The 7129-nt window shown below is 32.1% G+C and overlaps 1 long non-coding RNA gene across 1 annotated transcript; it reads right to left on the bottom strand.

Moving 5' to 3' along the window:
* Positions 1-2845: 2845 nt before the first annotated feature.
* LOC121246271 lies at positions 2846-6943 on the bottom strand. Its single transcript, XR_005937094.1, has 2 exons — positions 6488-6943; positions 2846-3183 (listed from the first exon to the last, which is right to left on the bottom strand). It is a non-coding gene; the product is annotated as an uncharacterized LOC121246271 (long non-coding RNA).
* Between the last annotated feature and the right edge of the window lie 186 nt (positions 6944-7129).

The raw sequence follows: 7129 nt of genomic DNA, 5'->3' as shown, positions 1-7129 counted from the left end.
ATTTCAATTCTCTGCTCTTGACAAAAAAAACTTCAAAGTGGTGAGCAAAGGAATACTAATTAGAAAAAGAATACTTGAAGATAGATGCCATAATTTTCAATTTTTACAATATTGATTAATGATAAAAATAAAAGATCGCAATTAAGTAATTTTATCGGTCTCTCTCTTTAATTTTTGAACAAAAATATATCGGATCAAGGCTAATTAAAGAGTAAGATAAGAAATCCCATATTTCGATGCATGGGAGTGTTTGATTAGAAATCCAATATTTATTTCAACATCTACAATTTCAAAATTGTGATATTTAAAACCTGAAAATGTGATGAAATCTATTCTTAAGAATGACTATTATTGAATAAAATTCTATTTTTTTTTAAGTCGGGAAACCTCTCCAAGGCATAACCTTGCGAACCAATCCCTGCAGAGTAAATCTCGATTTCATACACCGCACCCTCAAAAGTTTTCCCACGTAAAACTGGATTCCTACTAGACTGCACTAGATGAAGCTGCAATAAATCTACGCAACTATCCAATATTAATATCACTTTTTTGGATGGTGTTACATTAAAACCTTTTAGGGCCTCTTTGGAGTTGTGGTAGGAGTCTTCAAAATTGTTTAAATAACCTTAAAAGCTATTTAATAGAAAAATTCAGTTATTTGAGTATTATATGTTAAAGTATGTTTAATCTCAAATAAGTTAAAAAATACGTTTGAAAAAAAAAATCATTTGATGTTTTTCCTTAAACGTGTTTTTCTAGATAATGCAGAACGTAATTTGAATTTTAAAAAGACTATCAATGGATGAAAATACTCATATAACTTTTAAATAATTAAAACTTTTAAACTTTTAAGAATATGGTCATAATCTTTAAAAATTCAAATAATCGTCATTTCTATCTCATAAAATGCTTTTTTAATTTGTTTCTAAATAAACATAACATGTTTAAAAGTGTTTTAAACATATGATTACCAAATAGTAAATGAATTTTCAAAAGTAGAATTTATTATTTAAGTTATAAGCTATAAGCATTAAAGTTATAATAAGTTATAAGTTATAAACGTTAAAGCTATAAGCTATAATTCTTACCACAATCCCAAAAGAGACAATTAGTGTTAATTCAACTTTGTTTTGATTATTTGGTCTATAAAAGTTAGGTTTTCTATTTTTTGGTTGGTTAACATATTTTTATTATTATTATTGTTGCAATAGATGATTATTAAATGTACAATTCGAATAAATAATTGTTCTATTTTTCTTTTTAGATCAAGTTTGCCAACATTGATGTGAAAGGCCCTTTGCTATTTCAATTTTCTCCTCTTACCAAAATATTTCAAAGTGGTGAGCAAAGGAATACTTGTTAGAAAAAGAATACTTGAAGATAGATGCCATAATTTTCAAATTTTACAATATTGATTAATGATAATAATAAAAGAATTTTATCGGTCTCCCTCTTTAATTTTTGAACAAAAATAAATCGGATCAAGGCTAATTAAAGAGTAAGATAAGAAATCCCATATTTTAACGCATGAGAGTGTTTGATTAGAAATCTAATATTTATTTCAACATCTACAATTTCAAAACTGTGATATTTAAAACCTAAAAATGTGATAAAACCGATTCTTAAGAATGACTATAATTAGATAAATTTTTTTTTTTTTTTTAAGTCGGGAAACATTTCCAAGGCAGGACCCTTCAAACCCACTCCTGCAGAATAAATCTCGGTCCCATACACCGCACCCTCAAAAGTTTCCTTACACAAAACTGATTAAATTGGTGACTTTTCACCAGGAGATATAATCCCAAATGATTGTTTACACCCATGAAATGTTGAACTTTGGACCTTAAAGAAAGTGATATCCAAAACTAAGGCTTTCACCACTTGAACTAACCCCTTGGAGTAGGGCTGGGCTCCGACTCCGACGGAGTCGGAGTGCTCGTTTTCGACCTCCGACTCCGACAAGAGTCGGAGCCAAATTGGAGCTCCGACTCCGACTCCGAATTGGAGTCGAAGTCCGACTCCGATTATAGGAGCTCCGACATAAGATCGGAGCTCGACGTGGCGCTCGAGCGAAACTCTTTCAGAGATGTTCGCTCGATTTCCGCTCGACATGTCGCTCGAGCAAACCTCTCTGGAAGAGGTTTGCTCGACTTCCGCTCGACATGTCGCTCAAGCAGAACTCTTCCAGAGAGGTTCGCTCGACTTCCGCTCGACATTGCTCGACTTCCGCTCAACATGTCGCTCGAGCTAATGTTCAATACAACGTGTGCTCGACTTGCGCTCGACACCTCGCTCGAACGCAAGTGTACAGTAAAAAAAATTTCGGAGTCGGAATCGGAGCTTCTTGGAGCTCCGACTCCGACTCCGAATAGATATTCGGAGCTACTTTGAATTCCGATGACTCCGAAGAAGTAGGAGTCGGAGTCGGAGCAGAAGTCGGACGGAGTCCAAATTTTCAAAATTTTGCACACCCCTATCTTGGAGTTCACATAAAAATATTAAGAATATGATATCCTAATTTACTCCTAAACATCTTATATAAATTATTTATCCATCTCAAATATATTTTGTTTCCTCACTTATTATACAGATTATACTAATGATCATAATGAAATAGCAAAAAACTAACATTAAAAGTAACCATGACAGAATTCAACATTGAAAACAAATTTTCTTATGCAAGTTATTCTTTTATTCTCATGCAGTTGTGTAAGATTCGAAGTTTAAAATTTTTCTTCCAAATCAAATTATGTCATGTAAACACTGTATGTGTTATCCACACCGACTTATAAATAGAATTTTTCTTTCAGTATATGAAAGAAATAAAGAATGCTAGTAACATGCCTAAAACAATGCCAACTTCCGCATAAATACATTTGTGAAATAAAAACAACCAAACATTTATGTCCATTTAGAATAAAAGGACACTCCTACAGATAAAAAAAACTAATACAAAAGTCTATTTAGAGCTTGAATTTGGTCGGTAACAACATCACAAAAGATGAGCGTATCATTCGTGAATAGTAAGTGAGAAATAGAACTGACACCATTATTATTGTTGCCCACCGAAAAAACAGCAAGAAATCCCCCCGACGGCAGCCTCCTTCATGCAACTCAATGGCTCAATTACTAAAACAAAGAGGAAATGTGATAGTGGATCCCTTGTCGCAAAGTCCTTGAAGTCTGAAAAAAATCACAAGATTTTCCGTTGACTAAAATCGAAAACCGAGCGTTCGAAACACAATGTTTGATCTATTCGCACCACTTGTCCCCAAAGCCACATCTCCTTAGCATACAAAATAGGAAGTTCCAATACACATGATCATAAATATTTTCCATGTCTAGCTTGCAAAGGACCCTCCTAAATGTCTTCTCTTAACCGGTTGTCCATACACTCATTTGTTATCAAAACTAAGTCCAAAATTTGCTAATTCTGAACGAAAGCATTTTAAGGTTTGAAAATGAATTTATCCATCATCAAACTCATACGATTAGCTAACACCTTTGATATGATTTTGTCGATGCCACCTATTAAGCTAATAGGCCGAAAGTCTTTCAAATCATGGTCACCAACTATCTTTGGAATAAGAGCAATGAAAATTACGTTTAATGACTTTTCAAACTTAAGATTAGAATGAAAAACATGAAAAAATTGCATCACTTTCTCCTTCACTCTTGAAAGAAAGCCATAGAAAAACGCTTTATCTTTGCACATACCTCTCACCACTAAATGCACATTCTCTTCAACAATCAGCCTCTCCAACCAACTTGCTACATCCGAATCCAACTGATAAAAAATTAAACCGTCAAGTTTGGGGCGTCATTCTACTTTTTCAGCTAGGAGATCCTTGTAGTACTGTACTATATGATCTTGGATCTCTTCAAGAGAATGTAACACATTTAAGCCTGAATGGAGGTCTTCAATAGTATTGTTGCGCCTATGAAAATTAGCTACCTTGTGAAAGAACTTAGTGCATTTATCCCCTCCTTCAACCAAAGCGTCCTTGATTTTTACCTCCAAGATATTTCTTCCATTAACAAAACTTTCTCAATTTCGATCACCACCACATTTGTCCTTAACAAAGAATCCTCATTAACATCCCCTTTCTCTGATGCTTGCGACTCATCCCAAATAATATTTTACCACATTTTTGAGTATCAAAATATTTATTCATTCCACTTCTTTAAATCAGCTTTTAGAACTTTAAGTTTGCCTGCCACTATGAAACTAGGAGTTCCATCAAAAGAAATAAGCTTCCCACCAAACCCTTAATTTCTCCACAAATCCTTTAACTTCCAACTAAATATTCTCAAATTTGAAAGAACGCCTACCCCATGAATGCCACCACCATCAAGAAAAATTGAAAAATGATTGGAACATACCTGTGACAACCTTTTCTGACATATATTCGAAAAGTGCGTCTCCCACGAAGAAGAGACTAGAAATACATCCAACCTTGACCACCCTCGACTGTTGGACCAATTATAGTCACTAGGAACCCAACAATGTTGAAATCACCATCAAAAATCCAAGGTAAATGCCATAAAGAATACAAACCCGTTAATTCCTCCCACAAAGAGCTTCTATCACTACCACATTGGGTCCATACACACCCTCAAAAATAGCTCACTTATGAAAACGGTATTATTAAGAAAAATTATATTCATCATCTCTAAACACACACTATACATGATTTTTTATCTTTTTATTTTTTTCCCTTATCAAGTATGTAGTTTATTAACGATGAATAGAAAAACTCAATTAATTTAACATGAATAAAGCCAAAATAAATAAATAAAAATAAATATAGTATGTAATTTGTGAGATGATGAAGTATTTGTATATAAATGATGTTTAAATGTTGAGATAAAATGATATAAAATAAGATTGAATGAAAAGGCATGTAAAACCAAACTAGGAGAAAGCATTCAGATCCGGGTGGACTTGAACCACCATCCTCTCAAGCCCCCGGGCTCGAGCACTCTACCAATTCGAGCTTGCAGATCTCACGAATATTTTTCAGCATTTTGAAGATTTATCATTTATGAGAAGACAGCCCAAAAAGAATTCCTCTTGATCTGGAGGATATTTGACTGGGCCGAGTGTTACATCCACAAAAAAATTACATAAAAATAATTTCACAAACTGACGTGACTTTTTCTACTCCATTAGATCTACTTTACAATAAAAATAATTTTATTATCTGATGAACCACATCATACTACGTTAATTTGTAAAATTACTTTTATATAATCTCTTTGTAGCTAGAGTATTTCCCTTTAACTCGTAGGTGCTCATTCAATCTTAAACCAATAAATATTTTACCACACAGGGGAATTAGGATAGAAGAACAGTGGCCAATCAAACCTAGTATGTTTTCTAAAAATTTACCTTTTGCCCCTAATACGACATCTTTTTAAGCGGTAATGATGCTACTCTGCAATGACAGCCGGTGCAATTTTTTTTTTTTTAAATTACAATAAGAATAATGATAATATAAAATTTGATCAATTTAATACAAATATACTTTTCCTCCTTTTTTTTTTTTTTTTAACTAATCAAATGGTCACTTTTATCAGTTTACGTAGCATTTTCTTAGGAATAAAACACACTTTTACACTAGAGACAAAATAGAGACTTTGAGAGGTAAACTATCATTTTTTTTTTTTAACAATAAAAAAAAAAAAAAAAAAAACACTACACATTGCACTTGGAGGCAAAGGGAATGATAATTTTGAAAAAAAAAAAATATTTATAATCGTGAAGTGTATAAACCTAATATAATTTTTTTAAAATAAATACATATTCACTTAAAAAAATTAATTTTTTAATAATAAACTTTACTCTTTTTAAAAAAATTCTATATGTAACATTACCATTTCCTTAAAAAGAAAAGCTTAGCTGGAAAATGATACACTTAAAAATTATTTTTTACAATTTTTATATAATTATATTTTAAATAAGAGATACTTTATAAAATAATTTATAAAAATATCATCATTTTATATAAATGAATGACTCATTTACACTTTTTTTATTACTGTTTTACCATACAGTTTTTTTTTTCCTTTTTACTCTTTAAATCTAAATTAAAAATCTCATGACATTTTTGTATAATATATAAAAAAAAAAATCAATCAACCAATATAATAAAGGCGTCTCTTTCTCTCTGACAGAGTTCTTGAAACTCAAAGCAGGAGTTCAATTTTTATAAAATTATATGAGAAGTTTATGTTCTGAAATTTTTTAAAAGAGTAAAAAAAAAAAAAAAAAAAAAAAAAAAAAAAAAAAAAAAAAAAAAAGGAAAGAGATTTGAGTAATAAAACAATAATAAAAATGTATAAAATATCATTAACCTATAAATAACCTCATATCTGTATAAAATTTTCAAAAAGAATTGTACGTATACCGTTAGTTCATCCTCCCGAATAGGTTGTCAATGAGTGATGTAATTCTTTCGTAAGAAAAAGAAATTAAAATTTTTACCAGATTCCAGCCGTCATGCATCTCTGTTTTCGGTGTTTACTTCGTGATCCATCCAGTGTACAGCATCCATCTCACGTACCGAAAGCCGAGTTCTTGTCAATCCCCTCCCATCGACGCCCAGCTTGTACCTCTGGCCATTTCCCTTGCACCTTGGAAGATATTCTCGGATCAAAAGACCAAAGTTGAAAGCTCTTCGGTCCCTCTTTCGAACCTCCAATCGAGTATTTTATATAAAATAACTTGTACGATAATCGTAAGACAGTTACCATTTCATTAAAAAAAAAAAAAAAAAAAAACAACAGGACCATACCATTTCCTTTAACCAATGAATCAAATGGCTGGCAGTCGTTGGTAGATTGACATGAGTTCAGTCGGGAAATCAACATTTTTCCTAGGCAAGTTTTCCAGCCTCGGACTTGTACTATGCTTTGCTTGGTCAAAGAATATTCATTCAAACACGGTATAAGAAAGGCAAGAGATGGAACAAGCTAAACTGTAACAACAGAGCAAAAAATAAAACTAAACTTTCACAATACATGGAACAAGCTAAACTGCCAACTGTAACTTTCACGAGTCCTGTTTGATACCAATAACTTCAATGATGCATGACACCTTTCCACACCATCAGCTAGGGGTCGAAAT

The sequence above is a fragment of the Juglans microcarpa x Juglans regia genome, chromosome 1S (assembly GCF_004785595.1).
Source record: "Juglans microcarpa x Juglans regia isolate MS1-56 chromosome 1S, Jm3101_v1.0, whole genome shotgun sequence".
NCBI lineage: Eukaryota > Viridiplantae > Streptophyta > Magnoliopsida > Fagales > Juglandaceae > Juglans > Juglans microcarpa x Juglans regia.
This window is presented reverse-complemented; position numbering and strand designations above follow the sequence as displayed.